This window comes from Melospiza georgiana, chromosome 3 (assembly GCF_028018845.1).
Source record: "Melospiza georgiana isolate bMelGeo1 chromosome 3, bMelGeo1.pri, whole genome shotgun sequence".
Taxonomy (NCBI): Eukaryota; Metazoa; Chordata; class Aves; order Passeriformes; family Passerellidae; genus Melospiza; species Melospiza georgiana.
Window position 1 is genome coordinate 106,284,721 of NC_080432.1, and position 26,792 is coordinate 106,311,512.

A 26,792-nucleotide genomic window follows, 5' to 3' on the forward strand; every position below is an offset into this window, starting at 1 on the left:
AAATAGACTGTAATTCATATAACTTCCAGGCCATTCCAGAGCTCGGTTTTCTCCACATGTGAAATTTTTATTTAAAAATAAGAGGATTTCTCAGGACAGAAACAAATTGCTGTTTACCACTACTATACAGCAAAGAATCTTCAGACAACCCTAAACATAAAAAAATAAAAAAAGCTTTTCCGTCTAAATTTAAGAGTATGGTCTGTCCTTAAAGGTACAAACAGTTAAGGAAAAACTGTTTTTTTACCATGATTTTACTTTAACTAGTCTGTCAATTACACAGTGCAAATAAAGGTGAAAAAATCACCCACACCTTTGTAACCTCATCTGCTTTATACAATAGAAACCAAGATATTGACTCATTATGATGGAGCACAAAATGCTGCAATTGCTGTAGTGGAACTGGGCTGAGCTCAGAGACATACGGCCACAAAATTAAGCAACAATAAAATAAACTTGATTAAATTGGTATGCCTAACAAAATGACATTTGTGTATATTATAAACAATGATAATGGGACAGCTACACAATCAAGATGAACTGAAGTATGCCTCCAATTACACAGTGTTTATTGTAAAAATGTGTATTAAACCAAGGCTACTCCATGGTGTCATCTTTAAACAACCTATGCTCAAATATACAAAAACATGTAATGTGGACATAGTGAGGGAAGAAATTGCTCTTCCTACAGCAAGCCTAACAATAACTCCAGAATATTTTTTTCAAATGAACTCAAAATGGTAAAACAACACTGAAAATAATAAATGTTTAAAATAATTTATGTCAAAAGCACAAGGAAACTTAGATGTAGCATGATTTATTTCTTCAAACTCTAACTTTTAAACAATTTTAGCTTCTGAAATCAAATGTTACAAATCCTCCAAATCCAAGTAACATGAATGAGTTGAAAAAAACATTTTAGAACTTACTAATGTTCCCCAATTATAACCATTTCAGAGAATTTAAGAACATAAGCAAACATAATCCCTCAGGATTTCAGTAACGTTTTTGACGTAGGATTTATCTCCTCTTAACTACAGAAATCTACAGTTTAGGTAGCCACAACTGACCTAGCTGTCTGGACTTCTTTTATCATCAATGGGCAGAAACAGAGACTTCTAATGTTAAAAATAAGCCAAGTCATTTGTACATTTTGTGGTAAAGTCATGACCCAGAAACATTTGTTTCCCCCCACGGACCACAAAGAGTGTTAAGATGACTACATCAGATGCACACACGTGTACTGTGGACAGCCAGCTGCACTGAGATGAGCTGGTGCACCACAGGCAGCTAAAGCTGAGACCTTCAAAGACCTATTTAAGGTACCTAGCTAACAAGAGAAATTCTGCAAGGCTGAGAGCATCGCCCTTTAAAAGAAGTTTGTAATTCCACATCTTTTTGATACCTCTGGGGGGGGAAAAAAAAGCTTTCTAGAAAAAAACCCAGAAGTCATGGAAAAAAGTTTGTGAGAATAACCTTGCAAACATATTACAATGTACAAATAGCAGGCAGGTGCAAATTAAAGACATGAGAAACAACAAGTATGTTTGGAATTATATGAGCATAAAAAATTGGTTTGGCTCCTCAAAGTTTCTGGGCCTCACTCTTCAACAAGATCATTTGGAAACAGTAATTTAAACCTGAGTTTTATGGCAGTTTAAAATTGTGTATATATTCCCCTTACAAGCTGAGACTTCTTCCTTTTGCACTCCTTTTCCTCCTCCAACAGGAGGAAAATTTTTTTATGTGTCATTCACAACAATATATAGTGAATCTGGCACACAGTACCACTACCATCTTTCTTCTTTACTATTCTGACTACTAAAGACACGAATATGTTTCCAGAATAGGGAATTTATTCTATAAAACCTGCTGTTCAGAAATTAAAGTATAACTCAGTGGTGCAAATTTATCTATTCTTATGTCAGCACAGATTTCTTCTGCTACCAAAACAGAACTGTGCTCACTTCATCAGCTGGGTGTAAATCCATTTAGTATGGGAACTGAGGATGTACTTTTCATTATAGCTTTGTGAGATGAAATTTATGAAACCATGAAGTTCAGACCCTTATTCTTTTACAAAGTTTCATAAATGCTAATTATAATTACATAAAGAGTAAATTTACAGTTGGCATTAGGGACTGTGGAAAACAACCCCAGCCTTTATGTACTGCCAAGTTCCAACAAGAAAGCAGCCTTTATCTCCCCATTTTTACCTACTGCAATGACTGTATTAGCTTTTGAATGCAGAATTTCAAAGCAGAGTTCAAAAAAAGGCAATAATCAAGAGTTTGGAGTTTTATACGAAGGCTAGTTTGCATATCTCCTCTTCCCATGTTAAAATATAGTGACTAAAATATCACCATAATTTCCTTTTCAGTTTCACACTTCCAGCCTTAACCTGAACAGTTCACTTTCCACAAGTTTTTAAATCTACAAGATCAGTATCTTTCAGTGATAGTGATTCATTCAGGTAACCTTCCAGAATGCACCCATTGTATTTTAAAACCCTTGGTTTTGGGTTTCTTACAGAAATTTCATATTGGCAGAAAGAAAGATGAGATTGTTCAGAAGAAAGGAAATGTTTGTTATAGAGGACAAGGAAAAGAGGGAATACTGCTAGGAATCTAGTAGTCTAAAAAGCATACAGCATACAATAAATAATGAATCCTTGCATATACTGTAGACACTAATGTAACTATAACAACATTTAAATATGTAGTGACTAAATATTAATTTATGGATGTGAGCAAGGCCAGGACAGGTGACCCAAACTGGCCAAAGGAATATTGGGATCTCTGCTCAGAAATGGGCTGAGCATTGGTTATCAGGAGCTGAGCAACCATGTTCATCACTTGTTTCTCTTGGGTTCTTTTTACTCTCTCTTCCTTTCCTTTTGACAATTCATCCTATTAATCATGTCATTAGCATACTTAGTATCACAGTTATAATATTTTATTTCAATTATTTGATTATTATTATCACAACCCATTAGATTTACCTTTTCTTTATGATTATCCCCGTTGGGGTGGGGGGACTGAACAAAAGCCTGTGTGGTACTTAGTTGCCAGCTGGGGTTAAACGCCATCCCTGGAACTGTTTAAGACCAGGATGGATGGGATTTTGAGCAGCCTGGTCTAGTGGAAGATGACCCTGCTCATGGCAGAAGGGTTGGAACCAGAGGATCTTTAAGGACCTTTAATTCCAGGCCATTCTGCGATAATACAAAATTAATCATTACTTTCTTCCATCAGTCAATGAGAAAAATGCGAGTGACTAAGCCCTATGATTTCTGGATTCCTAAGGTCACAGTGATCAGAAACTATCATTTCAATTCACTAACATTGGAAATAATCAGGGAAAAATATTGGTAATTGATAATTCTTTGATACTCTATTATATCTGCATATTCACACAAGCATTTTTTTTTAACAGGAGAGCTAACAACATTAATTGAATCCCAGCATCTATCCAACAAAACTTCACAATAATGATTTTTCTTTGTGACTCAGGTGAAATGGACAGGAGAAAACTTCAGATTTGTGACTAATAGAGACAAGTAATCAATAGGTGATTCCTTTATTATTAATAACCAAAGCAGTGAAGCTTTCATGAGAAGGCTCCCATTTCCTCCCAAATAAACTCAACCTTTCCTCAGTGTGAAAAATGCATGTATTTTATGATTGGCTTTTTGCAAATATTAAAATGAATATTATATGTGTTGTTTTAGAAAGTAATGCTGTATTAAATCTCTTAAGTAGTGTGTTAAATATAGTTTTAGGTTATAAAAATTGTTAAAACAGAAACGATGCTATGTAGGATACTTTTTTTAAAGAAAGGACTCGAAGCAAGATACCAGCCACAGGACACCTAAATCTTTCAGAGAAAAAGAATTTATGGCCTCTTATCAGAAGAAACGAACTTCTTCCCGCCTTGAAGGTGCTGTTAGAATTCGGAGGAAGAAGCTGATGATGACCAGACAGAATCCTGTATTTGAATGGAATTTATGCATCATGTATTAAGTGTATGACTATGCAAAAGGCTTTAAAGGGTTAATCCTTTGTTAACCGGGGTCCTTTTTCGGGCTCGTGCTGCCCAGAAAAAGGTACCCGGACGTCCGTAACTCTTTGGATTTGTTGTCTCATATTGTCCTAATTCAAATTGTCCAAATTATTACTACTCTAATTGTATTACTGTTTTTATAACCATTTTATTACTATTAAACTTTTAAAATTTTAAAAGCAAGCGATTGGCGTTTTTCACATTCAGGAAACCACTCTGATGACCTGAGGCTCTCCAGGTAAGGCCTCCTGCACGGAGACAAGGCAGGTGTCCCAGGGGAACCAGGTGGTGGTTCCAGGGGAACCAGGAGAACCTGGGGGCTGTCCGAGGCAGCCTTTGCCCATGAGGGATGTCCCCAAAGGCCCGGGACGCCGCGGGCTGGGGACATCTCCCGGAGCCCTCTCGGAGCCTCCCTCAGAGCCTCCCCGGAAGCCGCGATGGCCCCGGCTCGCACCCACCTGCAGCAGCGCAGCGGGGGCCGCGCCCCGGCTCCATGGCCCGGGCCCGACCGCCACCTCCCCGGCCCCGCTGCCGTCAGGCACAGCCCCAGCCCCGGGGCGCAGGGCTGGCAGCTCCTTCGCTCCCACCCGCGGTTATCTGGACCGAAGCGGCTGTTCCCTGCGGGAGCCGGCAGAGCCCGCGGACGCGCGGTTCTCGCTTCCCGCTGCGGGGGCTGGGATGAGAGGGAAGCGCGAAGGCCGGCCGGCTGCAAAGGCCGCCTCAGTCGGGAAGGTGCAGGAGGGGGGAAGCCGTGGAACCCCGCAGGACACATCTGAAGGCCCCTGGTCCTTCCGCCAGGGAAGGACGGGAGCGGAGCTGTGGGCAGGTTTTTAGAGAGTGTGGCCTGCCTGTCCCGGCCCTGGAGTCCGGCCGCACGCTGGGCCTGCTCGGGGTCCGGGTGGCAGAGCTCACCCATCGCCTGGGCCACCGAAACCACCCCCACTTTCTTACACTTTTTGACGCTTTTTTACACTTCTTATTTCTATAAATTCCATTAAGGTCTCTCAGAGTGTTTTGCTGATTAACTTATGCCTCTTTAAACTTTTCTTACCTAAAGCATAGCCCCATGCTAGCCACTCTGAAGAAAATTAACTCTATCCCGGCCAAAACCAGCACAATATCGTAAGAGGAGATGGGATTATGAAACTTCTTTAACCATGCATTGGAAATAGAAGGTGCCTTTTAGCAGAAACTCCCATGAGCCAAGCTCACCAGTTAAAGAAATTATCTTTGTATGAAATATTATGTTCTCTACACAAACTGTGCTGAAAAGGCTGTGATAAGCCTTCTTGGCCAGAAATGGAATCTATAGAGGCATAGAATCAGAATCATTTTGGCTGGAGAAGACCTTTAAGATCATTGATTCCAACCATTAACTCAGGACTTCAAGTCCACGACTCAGTCATGTCCTTCAGTGCCGCAAATACACAACTTCTAAATACTTTTCTCAGAGAGTGACTCCACCACTTCCCTGGACAGCCTGTTCTAATGCTTGACAGCCCAAAGAAATTTTTACTAATACTTTGTTGAGGCGGCTGAGAAGGGAAGACAGGAGAGATAAAAAATGAATAATGAAGTCAGGTGCATTAGGTGCAGTTAGGCTCATCACAATACATCAAGTTTTAAGTAGAGGGTAGTCAATCTTTCTGAATGCATAAGTATTTAGATGTGACAAACAATACACGCTTTTGTAACCTCATCCCCATTTCTTGGATAATCTAAGCAGCATTATTTTAATAATCCTCTTTCTGCAAAAAACTTCTTTTTTATCAATATACATAGTGGAAAATTTCTGAGCAAATACGCATTTTCTTTTTTTTTAAGATTTTGAAGGATTTACCTTCTGAACTACAGAGAACTGTTAACACACTGGAACTTTCATTTTAGACTTCAAATTAGAAAAATGAATTAGATGGAAAAAGTTGGAGAGCATTTTCATTCTGACAGCACTACTTCTCAATGAAACTCAAGGGGAAAAAAAAAATAACAAAACATTCTCCAGTCTTCTATAACTGACATATCAGCAGCTACCCTGTCATTTTCTGTGCATCTTTTGTGCATGTAAGTGATGCGGATGCTTTGCAAACTGGACACTCATTATATAGATTGGAACACGCATGTTTTCATTTAATCTTTTCAGCTGAGACTGAAATAAAAGAGTCAGAGACATCAGTGCTTTTACCTGCAAACCTGTCACCTGTATGCTGAGAGCTGAATTTAAAAAGTAGAATTCGGCAGAGACAAGATTATTACTGTTCTAAAAAAGAAACTGGCTTTACTTTTTCTGAGAGTAGCAGTTCTGCTTGCAATTATAGGCTTATTGAGTGGCACCTAAAAATCCTGAGGCCTTCTACCACTAGGCACCTGCCTGGAGAGATGTTTTTCACTTAATTGTTTTGTACTTAAAACTATATTAATTAAAGAAAAAGAGCTGTATAAATTCAGTTTTAGATGCACAGTTCCCATTTTTATATTTTTTTTTAACTTGGAGCTAGTAGTTAGAAGGAATGTTTCTTAAATTTGCAAGTTTAAGTAACTTGTAGAGTTACTATGCACCACTTCAGAATACCAACCAAAGTACAACCTACTACCATTTTTAAGTTTGCTTTCAAAATAAGTTGAAGAATCTTGATATTTTCAAGGTGGAAAAATGCTGCTGCACCCCCACCATTAACAGAGCGTCTGTAACAACATTTTTATTAATCTGAAAGCAGCAAAATCTGGGTGAAATCAACTGCAGAATCACTGGGATGTGTGTACCTGTTCTATTGAAGAACACTTCTAAAAAATAATGTGTAGAACTTGCATTAACTTTATTCAGTGAGTATTCTCAGTGATTGCATAGAATCATGGAATCATTAAGGCTGGAAAAGACCTTCAGGATCATCAAATCCAATCTTTGACTGTTAATTAGACCATGGTACTGAGTGCCACATCCAGTTATTTCCTGAACACTGCCAGGGACAGTGACTCCATCCCTTCCTAGGCACCCCATTCCAATGCCTCACCAACCTTTCAGTGAAGAGTTTCTTTGTGACATCCAAGTAGCATAATTTAACATTACTTTTTCATAAATGATCAATGTGTATGTGCATATGTATTGGTGTATGCTGCAAATTAATAGTATGTCTGTAAAAATAAAAAATAAGCTATCCAAACATGGGGTGATTAGCACTGTATGTAAACTCAAATGAGACAACAGAGAAATGAAGCTTCAGTTTGAAATAAGCAGTTTGTAGTTTGTGAAGGAAACCGATTCTACTAGTTGCACATAAATTATTTTGATCTTTTTGTGAATATGTCTTTTGATCTCAAGAACAGTCAAAGAATATCTTTGTGCCAAAAGGTCATACAAAATTATTAGCTGCTTTTGTTATTAATTAAACATAAAAGCAGTGAGGTGTTTAATCACACTAGAGGTCATGAGTTCTCAGTATTTAACCAATCCGCATGCTGAATGATTTCAAACAACTGAGTGGTGAACTAAAACCAAACCCCAAAACCACAGGCTTCAATCAGTTGTTAAAAGTGGATTACATTACTGTCAAACAGGCATGCCCTGCCTAGTGGATGGTTACAGTATCAGTAACAATTTAAGCATGGAAAAATAATTTTCATTTGGAGAACTACAGGCTATTAGAATTTATAGGACATCTTCATATTTTAATGCATGGTTTTTTGCCTGAGAACTGGAAGTGTCTGAAAACATATGAAATCCCCTGTCTCAACTATCATAGCTGCAATTTTGTTTAGCTGAGGTAGGGCAAGAGGTAGAATGTTTTTAAAAGCATGTGAAAATCATGTGCAGGAGCATCAAAATCTTCTCATTGGACCCTTTTCCCCCCCTGTGTTTCAGTGCTATATTTAATTAAAAATATGTTAAAAAATGGCATCATGATACTTTATTACTCAGCATCAAGCTGCTTTCAAAACAGAATGTAATGTGGTTTTGATGTCTCTATTTTCTGTGTAATTCTGATAGAACCAGTATGGCTCCAGGAGTCCCTCTGAGCATAATCTGCAATTCTAAACATATCTGATCCGGGATGTTCAGTGAGTTATGCAATGACATCTTTTTTTTCTGTTGAGAAACAAAGCATTATCATCAGGGAAAAAAGGATCACATTTCAGTGTCTGATGCAATGAAAACCTTGTTCTATAAAAACAATATAAAAAGTTAGACGTGATATGAGGAGAACAGGGAAACTAAAAAAAATTGCTACTGTTTATAGGCATCATACCATCAATTATGAATAGATACTTCATAGTGCTTTGTCATCACATAAAATTAATGACAACAGATTCCTTTTCTTTCTATACAGTATATCCTAAGGAAAGATAAAACCTTTCCCTCAAAGCATTTCACTGCCTGGAAATCAGTACTGAAAGATTCTCACTCCACTAGGTAAGAAAAACAATAAAAGCATGTTAGCAAGTAGTCAGAATGGTACTTAAAAATTAATGTGACAATATAGCAGGTAATTTTCTGCATTTAAATTTCATCATTTATCTAAGGGTAACAAAACAGGAATGTTGCAAGACTTTCCTTCTATACAGCAACAGATGCCTGAGAAGAAAGAAGAATTAAAGAACATATAAAGAGTTTTCATTTAATTTAGTACTTTTTTATTGTAGTTCCACAAGGTTTTCTTCATGAGGTTTTTAAAGAGGCAAAGAGGTAAATAGGTAATTGCTACAATATAGATGTCCTGGGATGTAGAAAATACAGATTACAGTTCTATACACAGAACTTTAACCAAGCAACATGTGAGCAGTCCTTTTTAACTGCCTCATAATACAGATAATTGAATGCATTAAAATATCCACGTGATTGTGATTGAATCCTGAGACATTTTGATTAGTTCTTCTGTGCAAGCATGAGGTGTCAGCTGAACCATGGGTTACAATGTCCATTTTTTTCTGTTGACTCAGCTGGGTCAGGCATAAGTTTTGATGAAGTGAGTTACATTTCCTGGACCATACTGACTTAACACACTTAAAACACTTCAAACACTGGAAAGGGCAGGTGCCCACTTGAGACACAGTGGTTGTGCTATTGCTTCTAGCACCTTGCCTGTCTAACCTGCTTAGAACTTAAAGGATACAGTTGTTTGTTTTCTTATTCAAGTAGTAGTTTGCACCCTGTTTCCCAAAGGAGCGTTGCACCCAGTAATCACAGTGATGTTCTGGAAGGGATTTGTTTCAATACCCTTTGCCAAAATGCCCTGCTTTGGGTGAAATTAAATAGTCTTGAGGCTACAGGGAGCTTTAATGTGGTGAAAAAGTAATTAACAGGCAGGAAGATGAGGGCTCCAGTTTTGTATCCCTGGTCCAGGTAGCATATATTTTTCATTAGAGACAACTGAAATTTGCCCTATTTTCAGATAAGAAATCAAATTACCTTCCTGTGAAGGGTTATGTATGATACCACATGACTTGCAAATGTGATTCTTCAAGGCATGGTTTAGTGTTGGACTTGATAGTGTTGGGTGAAGGGCTGGGCTCAATGATCTTAGAGGCCTTTTCCAATGATTCCAAGTGTTTCTATGATCCTGTGCTGTCTCATCCATCATTGCTTTGATGGAAGAGCAGTGTTGTCTTAGTGATAGTCTTACTTGACTAGTAAGAAGTTCTAGAAGTAAGTAAGAACTTCTAGAACTTCTTTCAAACCAAATCAAACTGAGCCAAACTAAACCAAACCAAACTCAGTATTCTGCTCTGATATTCTACCTGACCCACCTGAAGATTGGTTGTAGCCTGGTTAATTGGTTTGCAAGGTGAAAAAGGTGAGCTTTAACACTGACACAGAAGTGAGAGGAATTTGTGTGTGCCAGCACTCTGACTACTGAGTTATTGGACAGAAATTGGTTAGCATAGCTATTATCTGTATTTTGTAATAACTTTAGTATTCCAGACATAAAATCACAGGAGAGTTTTTGGAGGTTCTTAGCTCTATATGGACATATTCTGATCTACACTGGAGAAAATAGCATGTGGTCTGGCAGTCTTACACACAGGTAAGACTTTTGATTAATGCAAGACTCTCCCCCATGGCACCTGCATTTGCCAGTTTCATCCCTCCCAGGATCCTTGGCAATAGTGCTGAGAAGTCCCCTACTAAAAAATCCACAATCTTTGCACTGCATAGCAACATGGAAGCTGTTTTAAGGACCTGTGCTATATTGTGGCACTATCATGGTCGTGCGCTGGCATGTTGGGCTAGGGTTTATTAAGCACTACTTATGCACACATAAGTAGTGCTTAATAAATTTATTCTTATAGACTGTGCAGTCCAGTTTAGTATTCAAAGTTATGCTAATGTCTTTCCTCAAAACGACCATGCTGTACTGCTCTTGTAGGCGAGGAGAGGGAGTGCCATCTGCTCAGCCATGCAAATTGTCACCATTTCATTCACTTAAAATGAGTTTTGTCAGTTTGCTCTAATTGTAAATATGTCCAACGGAATTTAACAAGCTTAAACCATTAATTCATTCATTTTTCCTAGTGCAAAATGTAGGCTTCAGGTTAATATTAAAAATGTAGATTCTTGAAGCCCAGAATTCCTTGTATCTGGCAACTGTGTAAAGAAGATTGGAGAAGAAAAAAACACTCCTCAGAAAAAATTAAATATTTTCAACTAGTAAAAGGAATTTCTAATGCAAATGCTGTATAAATAGAATAGGTCATTTATAGAGGTATCCATTTACCAAATATATATAAGCATATATGCTTTTAGATGGATGGATAGATAGGTACAGAAGTGACAAGGTGACCAGGGTGTGGTAAAAAGGCAAAGAAAGTATTTTTATTTATCTGATGAATATGTTTCAACTATAACAGGCTTCCTAAGATTTCCTTTACATGAAACTTTCCTTTCCTCAGAAAAATCCCATCACATATCCTGGGTCAATGGTTGCTCTGCCTTACAGCTGAAGGGCTGTAGATAATTCTAACAGATCGAGGTAGCTGTAATCAATATTGTATCTGCTTTGGAACTCAACCTGTGCTTCCTGTGGCTCCAGGCACTCACCAAGGAAGGGCCATGGACTGACATAAATCCTTTCTCCCAGCAGCTGGGCTTTTGCTTCAGAGAAGATCACCTGCTTCCAGCATGAGAGGGTCACATTACCATGGTTCCCACGCCTGATATGAAATGGCGGTGACATACAAATGTGAGCACCAGTAGGTACAAATGAGGATGCCATTTAAAAGTTGCATGATGTGACTCAAGTGATACAATTTGAAATTCAAATCAATCTGTAGAAGTTATGTCCTCATGCAGCTGGCCAGAAATCTGAACGTCCGTATGTGGGACTCAGAAAGAGTAGAACTAGAAAGATTGGGCTGTGCATATTTTAAAGGGAGAAAATTGCATGTGCCCTTAAGTTGCTACAAACAGCCATTCCATAGAAGGTTTTAAGAGATAATTACCCATCTACTAAAATATCTTTGCTGTCTTTAATCATGTTTTTGCTGAATGAGTAGAAAACAAAACAAAAAAATTAAAAAAACCCCCAAAACAATATCCCCCCAAAAACCCCACAAAACCAAACCAAATCCAGGATTGCTAAACCCTGTAATTATGAAGAAAACAAGCGATTAAAAGGAATTGGCTGCAATAAAAGTGAACATAAATTTTATTACATGTATAATTTTGGGACTAGACATAGATGTCATGACTTACAACAACATAAAACCCCTATTAAAGGGAGGGACACTTCAAATTCCACTTAAATCCGTGGAAACTACTGTATAAGTGTAGTTCGTAAAGTGAACTAAATTCACTTCTAACTAAGTTCTATTGAGTTTTGTTTTAACTAAATTCTAGACTTTTGTTGAAATAATTCACTGTTTGATCTTTCAGTTATGTAAAATAAATGCACAGTTCTTCATTTCAGCTGTGACATTCATTTGCTCTCTAAGCTTGAGTGACTGTATAACTTCTTGTCTCAAGGATTTGGGAAACAATGAAAGCAGCAACTCAGCAGAGTGAAATTCTTATGTAGGTTACTTGGATAATTCATATCTGAGAATAAAGAAATATGAGTTCTGTGGAGTGCATGTGATACTTGATATATGTGCTTTGTATATAATTTCCTTAAGGTCTGTAAGAAAATTAAATTGAAGTTTAATCAGAAGTTGTGCTCTGAACTGATGTGTGAGAACCTAAGGTGAAATTGGATGAAGAAATGTATTTATGGAGATGATCCTCTTGTATTCCCATGCACCTTGCATTTGGAGAGGAGTTGTTTTTCCAATAGCTTTCATATTTTTATTTCCTCTTCAACTCTAATATATTATTTATGCTTTATTCTCATATCTGACACACGGATAATGTGAAGGAATACATTGAGAGCCATGCACATATGAATATAATTCTCTCAAGAGAAAAGTTGTCTGTCAATAAATATGCAATGTGGCACATTTGTGACCAGGGCAGGCAGTTCTAAAATGCATAAATTGATTATTTCAAAACCAGATTTCTTCAAACATGCCAAAGGCAGATATATGTCAAGATAAAAGCTACATGAGTTGGAGTGTAAAAGGGCAACCTTAACATTTTTCAAAGTATTCAGGAATCTATTTGTTTGTATTCCATACCTCAGAACTAGCCAGACTGGATTTTTTCTACCCTTTGATAATAATTTATTGTTGGGTAATGAACAAACATAAACGATATTAGCACAACAGATCATGTTCTTAAACCTCTGTATGTCATAATAGAAATTAAATACCTTCTCAATCTGAATTGTTGCCATTGCAAGTGAGGTTCTATTAAAAAAAATGTTTTCCTCTTTGTTTCCTCATTGAAATATTCATATATGTAGCCTTCAGAACACTATTCCTTGCTATTAAATGTCTTCAGACATTTAGAATGCTGCAGCTTTTAACTGTTTCACACTGTCCAGAGTTTTTGAAGTACTGTCAAACTAAAGATACCTGTGCTGCTGGCATTTCTTCATATGCTAAGAAACCCTCTTTCCTCATAAGGAATTACTTGTACACTTGTTTTCAGGGCTAAAAGTTGTTCTGCCAATATTCATGAAGATGAGCTTGTCCTTGCTACTTACATTTTATTTGTGGAAAACAGATCAGGTAGACTGCCTGAATGCTCTGGGAATTCATTCAGTTTAAAGTCAATACTGAGCCAAAGAGATGGTCCCAATGTCCCACAGATCATTCCTTGGACTGTCAATCAATACATTTCACCTGGATCTCTCTAACTAGTAAGTCAAGTAGCAAGTAACACCAAGGAGGGAAGCACACATTGGAAACATAATGCACACCTCAGTAAGCGAGACACAGGGTCTACCCAGCCCAGTTTTGCCTCTCATCTAGTGCAGTGGGAAAGGCTGTTAGAATGTTTTTTAGAGTTTATTTGCTGGCATGTATTTTCTTCAGCTTGTAGACACTGTTGAGCTCTTCATTACTGCTGTAAATGATCGTCCTTCAGTCCTGGTCAGTATATGTTTCCTGCACTGTGTCCAGCTCTGGGGTCCTCAGCATAAGAAATACATGGACCTATTGAAACAAGCCCAGAGGAGGCCACCTCTAAAGATGATTACAGGGATGTAGCACCTCTCCAGTGAGGAAAGGCTGAAAGAATTTGGTTTATTCAGCCTGGAAAAGAGAACATATTGAGGTGACCTATTTGCAGCCTTCCAGTACCCGAAGGGAGCCTACAAGAAAGACAGAGAGGAACTTTTTATAAGGGCTTTTGTTAATTGGACAAGGGGGAATGGATTCAACTTAAAAGAGAGTAGGTTTAGATTAGATATCAGGAGGAACTTCTTTACTGTGTGAGGGTGGTGAGACACTGGTACAGGTTGCCCAGGGAAGTTGAAGATGCCCCATCAAAATCAAGTTGGATGGGGCTCTGAGCAACCTGGTCTAGTGAGGTGTGTCCTGGCACATGGTGGGGGGCTTGGTACTAGATGATCTTTAAGGTTCCTTCCAACCCTAACTATTCTATAATCTTATGATTCTATGATCCTTCTGTTTTGCTTGTATCTTTTTGGTAAGAATGTGCCATTGCTTCAATTTTATTGAACAGAGTGAGACAGGAGATCAGCCACGGAGTGAGGGTCTCCAGCTTCTCTACTAGCACCCTATCTAACAAGGTCAGTTACCCTATTTGACCCATGTGATTAAGAAAAATACTGATTAGCAACTAAGTTGGACTTAAGTTTTGCCAACTTTTTTAACCTAGTTGCTTTCTTCAATGTTCATTTATTTAGCCTTCTTCAGTGTGGTAATATTTGTTTCCAAGATCGTCCACTAAGTTTTCTTGTCTGTTATGTTCAAAGGAAAAATGCAATTTATACACAGTCTTTACTAATATAAGTAAGGCTTTTTAACCATATCTCCTTCCAAGTGTTATTGATCATAGTTAAATGATTTCAGCTAATTATCCACAGGAGATAAGTCACCTGATAGCCATTGGACACTCCATTAGCAGAAAATACCAAACTCTTTTAAATTTAGATTGTAAGATGAAACTGTCTTCAGTAAAGCAAAAGGGAGGAGTTCAATAAGGTTGACAGAGAACTTAAAGCAACAAAGAATTTGGAGACATCAAAGAGCAGTTGGTTTCTGTTAATTTGCCTTTCTCAAAAGTGGCTGCTTTCCATTTATATTACCATCAAAGCTCATCAACTAAATTTTACAGAGCCTTACTTCATTTTTTTTGCTAGAGGACTTATTTTGAAGGGTTGAAATTATGCAATGTTTTTTTTCTCCTTCGTTGGTGAAATGACAGCTGTAAGTCAGGCTGTAGCCATATAAAATATCACTATTTATATTTGCCAAATACATGTATATTTATGCATCAGAGATGTTAATTCAGTTTTGAAAATCTGGGTGCTCAATTGGTTTTAAATTAAATAGAGTAGGTTTTTACATGTGTCCAAACCATTATTCCTCCAACCTAAATTTTTGCATGTTTTCAGGAGATTTATATTTTTCTAACAGAACTCAGAAGATACTATAGCATTTGTAACTGAAAGAGTTGCTATTGAGTACTGCATCAAATGTCATCCCATACAGATTTTCTGTGCTTAAATTACAGTTTGAATGACTGTGATGCAGTTAGTTTGCACCACAAGGCTAAGAAAGCCCCTGTGAAATATCTAAGTAGCTCACAGAAACCTTGCAAAATCCTGTCAAATATGGGAAAATCTAAAAAAATTATAAAATCATAAATGCCACTCAAATTGACTTTTATAAGGGCTTAGACAGTGAGATTTCAAAGGAAATCATTTAAAGGAAATACTGAGTTATGAATATCATAAAATCATGAACATTGGATTGATTGCTAGGTGATGAAAAAATGATAAAGCATGGATTTGTGTTTTTCAATTTAAAACAAAGAAACAATAAGACTATAAAATAATTTTGAGCCTCCACAAAACCTACAGGGTAAATCTGTGCATTGGAAAGTTTCACATGCTGTTCATTATTTTCCCCTAGTTTGAGTCGTGATTTCTGGGATCACCTAGAAGCTAAAGTTTCTTGCATGATGATTAGCACATAGAACAATCTGCTGAATATTTCAAAGAGAGAGAAAAAAGTAAGCAGTCATGCTTGGTAGTGAGTTCTTTGATGCCCTAGTTATAAATACTGCCAAAAAACATGTGACAAAAATTATAAGGGTAAATGCACCTTTGATTCTAAAAGATGCTAAAAATACTTGATAGTTGTGATGGTTAACCTGGGCTGGGTGCCAGGTGCCTTCCAAGACACCCTATTTTCTACCCTCCTTAGCAGGATACAGGTGGAGCAAATAAGAAGCAGGAAAACTCATGATTCAAGGTAAAGGCACTTTAATAAAGCAAAAGCAAAGGTTGGACATGGAAGCAAAGGAAGACCAAAAGATTTCTTCTGTACTTCCCATCAGCAGTAATGTCCAGTCACTTCACATGTAGGGTATTAGTATGAATAGCAGTTGCTTTGGAAGACAAATGCTGCACTACTCTGCTGAGAACATCTGCTGAACTGATGCCCTATGGTATGGATATCCCTTTGGTTACTTTGGGTCAGCTGTCCCCTCCCAAGACCTTGTCCCCCAGTCTACTGGGTTCAGTAGGGGAGTCTTGGAGGGACAGCACTGATGCTGCATTATCAACACCTTTCTAGATCTCCTACACTGCACAGCACTATGAGGGCTGCAATGGGGAAACTAGCCCTGTCTCAGACACATCCAATACAGTAGCATCTCATTTTAAATTATGTTTTTTAATCTGTCGAAACAGGTCATTGTCTCCTGATGTCTAACATTAAAATAAGCCCCCCAAAGCCTCATAAAAAAGTGTTTTCTTGTTTAAATAGCCACTAATAATAACAACTGAAATTAACACCAAGACTTTGAAACTGGATGGAAGTAACTGTAGAAACTTCTACAGAAACTGAAAACAAGAATTGTTACAATTCCTTTTATTGTTTTCCTTTGTGCAAGTCTCTGCACAATATGTTTAAGCACAAAAACATGCTTCTCACGTTCACAATTGAACTGATTAAAAAATAATGATACACATTTGTAAGATCAAAGCAAGCATCCTTTCTTTCAAAAAACCCCAAAACTCTGCTGCAAGGATTTAAACATAAACAGCCAGTTGGATGAAAAACAGCTGAACCTGCTTTTTCATACCATTTTCTGGGAGGGTGATTTCCAGTCACTTCAGCTATGGGTCAGTGAATAAAAAGGAAGTAATTTACTTGTTGACCAGTATCTGCTATGGTCATTACTTATTTGCATCAGTCTCACTGCAACTGAAATGTAATCCTGAAGAAGCACAATTGACAAAGTGGTTTTGACTGCATTTCAGTCATTGACATATAACACTGTGAAAAGTATCCAGATTTTCTGAAGACTGAGATAACGTTTCCCCTTAGGTAAATGTTTTGGAGGTTAAGATGTTGCTTATGTTATCAGGAGATGTGAAGAATAGACTCTTTTTTTCAAGAAAGATTTGTCATTGGTTTGATTCAGCTCCTTTCACATATCCCTTAGAGCAGTGGGCCTTTGGGGTAGCACCCAGGAAACCGGTATGTTTCCTTCAGAGGACCTGCTGCTTTCCAGCTCTTAGCTGGAATCTATCAGGCTTCTGTGTAGTTGTTGGGCCAGGCAAGCAGACTCTGTGTGCAAGTTGTTTCATGCAGATTTGCACATATATATCAGGCATCAGGACTTGGACCCAGAAATGTTGGCAGATGGAGGAAGGTGTAGGTCTCGTCAGTCATAGAATCACAGAATATGCACAGTTGGAAGGGACCCACAAGGATCACTGAGTCCATCAATGTTCTGCACAGCACCATTCCCAAGAATCACACCCTGTGCCTGAGAGCATTGTCCAAACATGTCTTGAACTCTATCAGGCTGGTGCTGTGATCACTTCCCTGGGGAGTCTGTTCCAGTGCCCAACCACCCTCTGGGTTAAAAAACTTTTCCTGATATCAACCTAAACCTCCCCTGACACAGCTTCAGGCCATTCCCTTGGGTCCTGTCACTGTCACACAGAGCAGAGATCAGTGCCTGCCCTTTCTTGTCCCCTCACAAGGAAGCTGTAACTGCAGTGAGGTCTCCCCTCAGTCTCCTCCAGGCTGAACAGACCAAGTGCCTCCAGCTGCTCCTCACACAGCTTCCCCTCAAGGCCCTTCCCCATCTTTGTTGCCCTCCTTGGACACTCTCTGATAGTTTAATGTCTTTCTTACATTGTGGTGCCCAGAGCTGCCCCCAGCACTGGAGGTGAGGCTGCCCCAGAGCAGAGCAGAGCAGGACAATCCCCTCCCTTGCCCAGCTGGTGATGCTGTGCTTGAGTTAACAAAAGCGAGCTATTACTGGCCATCCTAATTAAATCTCCCTTCAAAAATTCCTTGCAAAATCTTTATGACAAGTAAGGATCAGCCAGGAATCTCCTGTGAATTTAAGAGAAGGGGAGAAGGAAGAATACAGAAATTTGAAAAGTATTGTGAAAATGGGGATGTTTCTACTGATATTTTGGAGACAAGACAAACTACCCATTTGGATTCCTACTTGCACAATTTATTTTGTCAGTCTTCTTTTTATATTGAATAAGATAAGAGATTAATGGGAAAAATAAGGACACAGAAGAAAGTTTTAAAGTACTTAAGCTGACAATCTAAGTATCACAGATGTTGAGTTCGCAGGCAGTAAATCCCTCCTCCTGCAGTGGGCAAGTCTCTCTGCCTCCAAAGAGCTTTAGGAGAGTCATAGGATGCTTTGGATTCAGCAGGATCACTTTCATAGCTTTCTCTGACATAAGAGAACAGTAATGTGCATTAAATGTAAGCTTTGTTGGTGGATTGGATTAATTTTACTAGTGACATAAACTGAGTTGGGATGTACAAACTGTTTAAAAATTAAAGGCAGGAGCTTCACAGCTAAACCCAGCAGGCCAAATTCTGGGGTTCCTGAAGTGTTAAAGATTCTGCCAGGTCTGATTTCTAGAGTTTTTATAGGCTGTAAAACACAAACTCTGAAGAAAGTCTTCAAGATTTGATTCACTGTACCAGTTAATATGCCACACTGGTTGGTTCCTTTGGTGCTGCATTCTTTATAAATGAAAGCTTTCAAATTGAAATCAAGTTTCTGGCAATTGCCTTTCTGAGGAACAGAACAAAAGAACCAATAAGGAGCTGTGCAAGGGCCTTTCAGGAAGTCATTTAAGAGCTTGAAATTCTGCTTGAGAGTTTTCCCTTTGTTATTGAACCGATTGCTTCCTCCTTTGGTATCTCTTCCTCTGCCCTGCAAATGAAACATCCAGTCCTGTCTTTCTGGGGAGAGTTGATGGATGAAACAGTTTCCTACTATGCTCTGCTACCCAAGCTCTTTTTATCCCAAATGAATTCTGCATATGGCTGATTTTTCCCATACAAAGTAAGAAGTAAACAGAGAGTGATAGATATTGGCTTTCCATCATCTGATCTGTCAGCTGCTGTACATTAGGAAGTTATCTATGCCTTTAATTGTGAGTAGGAGAGGGATTTAGAGCTTGCAGAAGCATAATTGTTTCACAGTAAATCTACAGATAAGCCCCTCTTCCTTACTGCCCACACAGTTCCACTGATTTTAGAATATTAAATTGTCCTCCCTTCAAACACTGATGCCTAAAGGAAGATCTATTATCCTGAAGTCTTTGTAGCTTAGACTGTAATGGGATGCTGATATTGCAAACCAATAACTAAAATGAGGAAATATTGAAAGGAAGCTTAAGGCTTCTTTTATTACTGCCATAGTTCTTTACTGCATTAATTTTGAAACATATTTCTATTTTCTGCCTAATCGCAGTCTTAGAGTTAAAAGTTTTGATAATTGACAAGTTTCTCACGTGATGTATTCCTGGAGACAAGGTCTAAGCATCTGGGGGAGGGTAATGAAGAGGAAGGATTTCTACCTTTGACTGTGCCAGACACTGTGAAATTTTCTTTTCAGTTTACTTCAACAGATAAAACAGACTTGGTTTGATGTCTAATGCTCAAATTTCAGTGAATTGTTTATTCCTTATTATGAATGGTTTCAATTCAAGTAAGCAAATACCTTATGAAAATCAGGTCCTGTCATTAAATAAATACCTGTGGTCCCTCTGGGTTTATCTTTGGGGGGTTTTTTGTGGGGGTTTTTTTTGTGGTTTTTTTTTTTTTTTGGGGGGGGGGGGGTGTTATCTCCATCAATCTTGTCTTGTCTGTGCAGTGAGGATACAAGAATATGTGCCTGTTTAGCAAAGACTACTTGGGTAAATGAGATAATGAGCAGGCACAGTTGCTTGTGTTCCCCAACCTGCCTAAGAAGACAACTGATGTTGCTCATTGATATTATTAATAAGACAAAGGCACAGGAGAAAAATATCTCTGTTCATCCATCCTCCATTCACTGGCATGAATTTACACTACAATAACACTGCTCATGGCTGGTGGTTTTGTATTTTGTATTAGTCTAATTACATTCTTTGCATCAACAGGTGACGAAAGGAAATCATAATATAAAAATGAGACAAACACTGCTTGCACCAGCCCAAGGCAGGACTTACTGTTCCTGTCCTACCTCTCTAGAAAAGCACAAGTTTCTTCATGCTGACCTTGAAGATTTCATGTGACAAGAGTGACCAGGTCAGGGGACCCAGGGATGTGGATCTGCAGCTGGAACTGGAGCTTCTCTCCAGGTGGACTTTGGGCTGCATGGACCTGAGAAGACTGGATACCACCAATGAAAGCCCATACAGTTTGTGGTGAAGTAGTGCCTCCTATATATCCTTTGTCACAAAAAGCACCTAATTATCGCAGTGCCAGGGATATTTGCTATTTTTACAGAGAGAGATGCTGATATACTATAATAACTAATAAAATATAGATAATTTATTTTTGCCTTGATTTAACTTTTTATTTCTACTGTCCTATTTTTTTCCATTCATTTCATCAAAATAAATCTTGTAACACATACAAACAGGCATAATGAAAAATAAAATGTCAGGTACATTTTGGGAATAAAACATTTTGACTTTATGCATCTTCTTTAAAATCACAGGGTACAGTAATAGCATATGGCTTGGTATTTCCTCCAACAAGGAGGAATTTACTTTCACAGTTGCCTAATAGAACAGGATGATGTTAAAGGAATAATTGACAGTTTGTGAGATTTTTGGTGCTTGATATTTGTGTTTCCATTTTAATTGAGTTTATAGGATTCTCCTTTCTGTTCTGTGAGTATTTCAATAATCACTCAGTGCTAAAATTTTCAGATAAAACTTCAAATAGATTGGAGTAACACTTTGTATTTTGAACAGTGATGAACCAAACCCACAATTCTCTTTTCTTAATTGTCTAAGATGATAAAGTGGAGTGTATACTAGTACAAAACCAACAGAAATTATGAATGTGATCCCAGTATTTTTTTTAACAAGGCAATCATATGATTCTGTATATGATTCTGTACAAACCTAAGAAAAATAAGAAGACTTTGACAATAGCATCAGAGATTGGCTTGACTCCTTATTCACTGGGCTCTGAACCCAAACAATTTTTGTGTGCTTCATTTAAGCAAGTATTCATAATGACATTACATTTTAAAGTTAATAGTATTCATATCATTCTGTGGGTACTTGGCTACAGGGAACAGAAATATATCTACATAGTGAGAAAACAGGCAAGTGGAGGTTCAATAAAGCATTAAGCAATATTGCTAATGACAACCACAAAATAAGGCAGAGGGAAGAGAACTGATCACTGACATTGTTGAACAACTCATAGCAGTATAAGAATAATCTTGAAACACTGACTTGTAGACCAACCAGTAAATTGCATAAATTACTTTAAAGACTTCAGCATTAAAACATTTAATGATTTATGTCATTTGCAATGTGCAGCATGTCACATCCTATTGCAATACTCAGTATTGTGTAACCATCTATCCAGAATATTGTTGCTAAACTTGCCTAGCTCCTCCTTGGTATGTGAGAGAATAAAATTTCGTTTCCTTATGTAGTTTAAAGAAGCTAAATAAAAATTCAAAGCTACATGGAAATCATTTGTTATTTTTACATTGAAATTTGTCCTCTAAGATCTTATCTAGACCCATGAGTTTTCCTAATCTGACACCAGGGCTGTTGTTAGAACTGGATATGCTGACTCATCAAAAAGTGAATAGCTTCTGATAGTTTATTCACTTAGGTTAATAGCTTTTCAGTTTTATTGAGCACTGCTAAATTGAGAAAAAAGGCTTTTAGAAGAAATCCAGTCTTCTAAAATTCTTGGAAGTTTTGGACATTTTAATGTAAATTTCTTCACTAATTCTATTTTTTTTTGTATCAGCAATACTATTATAACTTGATTTTTACAATTGTTCTGTAAATTCTTGTAAACAGCTCAAAGAAAATGTCCAGAATCTTTTATACTTTCCTCACAAGTGAATGAAATCTAAACTGATAATGCTGGCTGTTTACTGAAATATTATATGAAACTCCATGCCTCCAAAGCTTTTGTTTAAATCTAGCTTTCACCTACAGCAATTAAAAAATTAATTGATGAGAGATAGGATAGCTCTGTCAGTTATATTGGTGCTGACAGTAAGAGGAACAGTTAAAAAAATATATCCTCACCTTTTCAGTTCAGTATTGGCATTTGTCAGTATGGTCTTGTGTCAAACAGTTCCTCTTTGCTATTTTGAGTGCAGATATTAGAAGCCTGACTGATGTTTCATGTGTGTTAGAGCACGTGTGTAGATAAGTGTATGTGTGTGTGTGTATGTGTTTATTCACATTCAGACAGTTGTTTTTCATCTTCTGAGATGAATACAATTTTTTGCTTTGTTTGTTTGTTTGTTTGCTTTGCAACATGCTGAAAACCTTTCCTCTGATGCATGGAACTGACATTCTGCGTAGCATTGTACGTGTCTGGTACAAGTCTGCCGAGCTGGAAAACTCTATTTTGCAATTCCATTGAGATTTTGCCAACAAAGGTCTGACTCACACAAATTGATAATACCCACTCTGAAATCTTTGTCAGTTGAACATTTTTACAGTAATAATCTTCTTGGAGCAGTAATCAACATAGTAATGTTGTTTCAGAAAACAGTACAAAGGAGCCACTGGAAAAAGCAAAAGATATGGAAGTATTTGACTGAAGAGCTACTTTTCCTCACTTCAGTAAATGGTCCTTATGCTAACCCAACGCTGTCATCAATCAGCTCAAACCTCTCCATCCACAAAACACAAAGTGAGGAGGAGAGTTGGTCTCCTAAGGATTTTAAGGAGAAATGGTGGGGCTTTTATATTGTTTTGTCTTGGGTTTTTTCCCCTGCCTTTCTCTCCTGTCACAGAGAAATCCTTTGTCTTTTTCTTTTACTCCTGAATTCTTTGCTCATGAGCAGGAAAAAAAGCTTGATCTAAATGTTCTAAGAGACATGCTTTTATACTTGCTTCAGGTTTAAGAAGAAAAAGCAATGCCTGATCAGGGCTTCCACTTCAGTGAAATAGATTTTTCACTGACTTTTAAAACTGTGACATCAGTCAAAACATCTCCATCATGAAAAAATAAGGTACAGAAAGTGTATTTGTAAAAAAGTAACTGGTAGTGCTTGCTTTTAGAAAGAAAGCAAGTAAGTTGTTTGGGTTTTTTTTTTCCTCCAAAAAGAGCTTAAAATCTATTCAATAAACCACAAGGTCTTTAAAATCACATACTAATAAATGTATTTAATAATATTTTAGATTATTTCATATTTACAAATGGCTTTCTATTGAAATATATCTTTAACATAAAAAACCAAAGAATAGTGACAGACAAAAGCTGAGAAGTTTAATCTGGCACTAAACAAGAACTTCATATTGGACACTGACAGATTTTTTTGTTCCACTGATTACCCCTGTCTTCTTCTGTGCAGGTTATGAATAAAAAGAATTTGCTCAGTGGTTCACTTACTTATTAGGAAGCACTTCACATAATGAGAGCACAGTTCTTCTATGCTGTATGGCTTTTAATTTAACTTATCCTTATTGGAATTACATATGTAATATTACTTTAAAAATGTGAGATTTAAATAATGTTATTTTCAATTTCCCCTTTGTACTTAGAGACATAAATATACTTCCAGGAATTATCTTTGAGAAATATACATAATTTGCATCTACTTTTCTTGGCTCCAACTTTAATTTTGCTCAGGTAATATTAGTATTGTTTTATTTCTTTTAATTATTTTCAAAAATCAGTATTTGTAGTCCTTTTGAGTTAACTTAGTTTGCACCTGACCTATTGGCAAAATGGTTTTAAATGGTTTAGAAAAGTATTTCACTAGCTTCTAATGATGTTTCATTATCACTGATAAAACTTTTTGTTTGTATTGCTCTTGCATCTTATAATCTGCAGCATTTGAAATATCAGGCCCAAGTACTGGGAGGCCCATGAGCAGATCTTTCCTTATGTAGAGCAACGTGCTTGCCAAAAATGGTCCTGTTAATGCTAAAATCATTTTGGTGCACATTAAGGTCAAGCTCTGTCTCTGCAAACTCTTGAGACCTGGCATTGCCACATGCAGTTAGCGTTATCCAGCTGATGTCCCTGCAGGTGCAGGACTGACACCTCTGGAGAGCGGGGAGGTCCACCCAGAGAAATCTTGGCCAGCTGTCCCTGTCTCCTTCCATTAGCTGGAAAGGGACTAGAGTAATATCTATATTTCTAACCTTTGGAAAGCTGAGGTTAGGTGAGAGGAGTTGCAGCACCAGTGCAGACACTGTGCTGCACTCTGGGGTTCAGGCACGGCCAGCAGTGTGCGGGTGTGTGCCCCCGAGCATCGCACGGAACGGGCACAGAGGGGCTCGGGTGAGCCCCACAGGAGCTGCAGCTGAGACACAGGGAGGGCGCTGGGGAGACACCTGGGGACACGGACTGTGCATCAGTGAACACCACAGGTGGTGAAGAGCTGCAGCTGAGACACAGGGAGGGCGCTGGGGCACACCTGGGGACACGGACTGTGCATCAGTGAACACCACAGGTGGTGAAGAGCTGCAGCTGAGACACAGGGAGGGCGCTGGGGAACACCTGGGGACACGGACTGTGCATCAGCATGAGAGATCCATAGCCAGTGGGTGAGGAGGCAAAGGACTCTGATGCGTTTTTTCCTGTAGAGCCTGACAGAGAACATGAAATTGCTGTTATTGACACCCCAGATACTACCTGAGCAAAGATACCTGAGCAAATAACATTCAAAGTGAACTGCTATAATATTTGCCATGTGCCTCTCACTCCCAGAGTACACATTAGGACCAAAGTTCATTTTCTCTCACTGAAAATTCGTGACACATTTGGGATAAAGTACTGCATACTATGATTTCATTAAATAACAAAGTATTCACTGCCAGAGCTGAAGTAATTATTCAAGAGTTGTACTCTCATAAAAGGATTTTTTCTTGCCTTTAAATCTTCTTTTAATGATGTGCTTTTCATTTAGTTATAAGGGAATTACTTGAATTTTCTCAATAAAACTTTAAGCAGTCTTTATTCTGTAACTAAAAACATGCACAAGAGCAAATAATTTCAAAGATATGTATCAAGTATATGCAAACTCTACAGAATCATTTCTTTTGAAGCAATTTTGTGAAACCACTTAAATCATATAGTGAGACATGAATCTTATAAACTGAAGAGTAAAAATTAATTTAAAATATAGAGAACAAACTTAATTTGTGCTTGTTTGTGAACATTTATTACTAAAATATATTAAAACAGAATTTTTAATTTTCGCAGCTGATTCACTCTCACCCTACTACTTCCAACATTGCTGTAATGGAGACAATTTTCTGAAAAAACATTATTGTTTTGTGATTAGTTGTATGAATATAGAGGAAAAAGTGGTTCCTTTATTCACTCAGTCATAGGGTACAGAGCAGGGTAATCATCTCTGTGATGAGATGATTATCTCTGTGTAGGCTCCTGTACCTTACCAGGGCCTTATGGAGAAATCTTGGCCAACTGTAGCATTGTATCTCTGTCTGTAGTTCCCAAAATAATGGGAAGTATGCAGACATGCCCTGAATATATAGGACTGAGATGGTCAGGGCTTTCTGTTGTGGAGGAAAGTCTTCACACAAACTCAGAGAAAGTCAGCCAAAAAAAGCCTAAGTACCAGATATTTTTTAATTATTTAGAGAGCCAGGATTCACTGGTAATAGGCAAAGGAGGGATGTTTGAAGGTTTTTTGTGGCTTTATAACTTGTTTGGTTTTGCTCAACATAATAGCACAAACCACAAACCCAATACACTGTGTTAAAGCCTGAAGGTTTTTGTTGTACTGAACTGTGATAGTTCTCAGGAACTTTAATGGTGCCCCAGACAGAAAACAAAAAAACAGAAGAAAAGAGAAGTGTCAGCAGTGCACAGGCCAGTGTAACAGCAGTGGGTGGGTACCTGTGCTGGACAGCAGCCCTTGTCTGCTCCCATTCTCCAGCTGAGTAAGGGACAGTCCAGTGTCTTCCTGTGCTAAAAGTGCTTTTGAATTCTGGAGCAAGTTGCACTTGGAGGTAGGTGGGCATGAGGGGCACCTACAGAGAGCATACAATGCAGGCTCTCTGGTCACCCCTGCTGTAGCCCCTGTCTTGAAGGGCTCTTTGGCAGCCACATCAAACCAGTTTTTGATCTACACATAGCTCATGAGCAATGGCTATGTCACTTCCAGACTGAAAAAAATCTCTCCAGCTGTGGCAAATGCCTAGCTTGCCCCAAGACCTTGCTTGATTTTTCCAAAGAAAGAGAACACCCTCCACCTCTGTGCACCCAGGCCCATCTGTCACATCTTTGCAGCTCAGATGTGTCTGTGATGTTGGCAGTGCTGCACACGTGGCCCTGTGCTGCCCTGTGGTCCTGTCCCAGAACCAGCTCTGTGTCCTTCTGACATGAATGAAGAACCAGCTTCATTCTCAGGTATGACTGTCTCCCTCACAAAAAAGGATACAGAGGCAGGACTTTAATCTCTTTGTATTGAAAAATTAGGACAGGCATAGGTGATCTGTTAGGTGCTACCTGGAGGTGAACAAATTAAAATGTAGGAGTAATGACCATGTCAGACTTTTGAGCCTAATTCTTGCCTTGAGCTGACATTTGAGCAATAATTATACTCTCTGCTGAGCTGCTCTATGGACACGAGTAATTATAGTCCTCGATACACAAAAACGTGTATCTCATTATAATGGAGCACAGAACTAAACAAAAATAAATGGAATAGAACTAAA

General features: G+C 38.2%; 1 protein-coding gene across 1 annotated transcript in view; it reads right to left on the reverse strand.

The window, feature by feature from the left end:
- Window positions 1–26,792, reverse strand: part of MEI4 (meiotic double-stranded break formation protein 4) — a 130,987-nt gene that overhangs the window by 66,616 nt on the left and 37,579 nt on the right. The gene's annotated exons all lie outside the window — the stretch shown is intronic.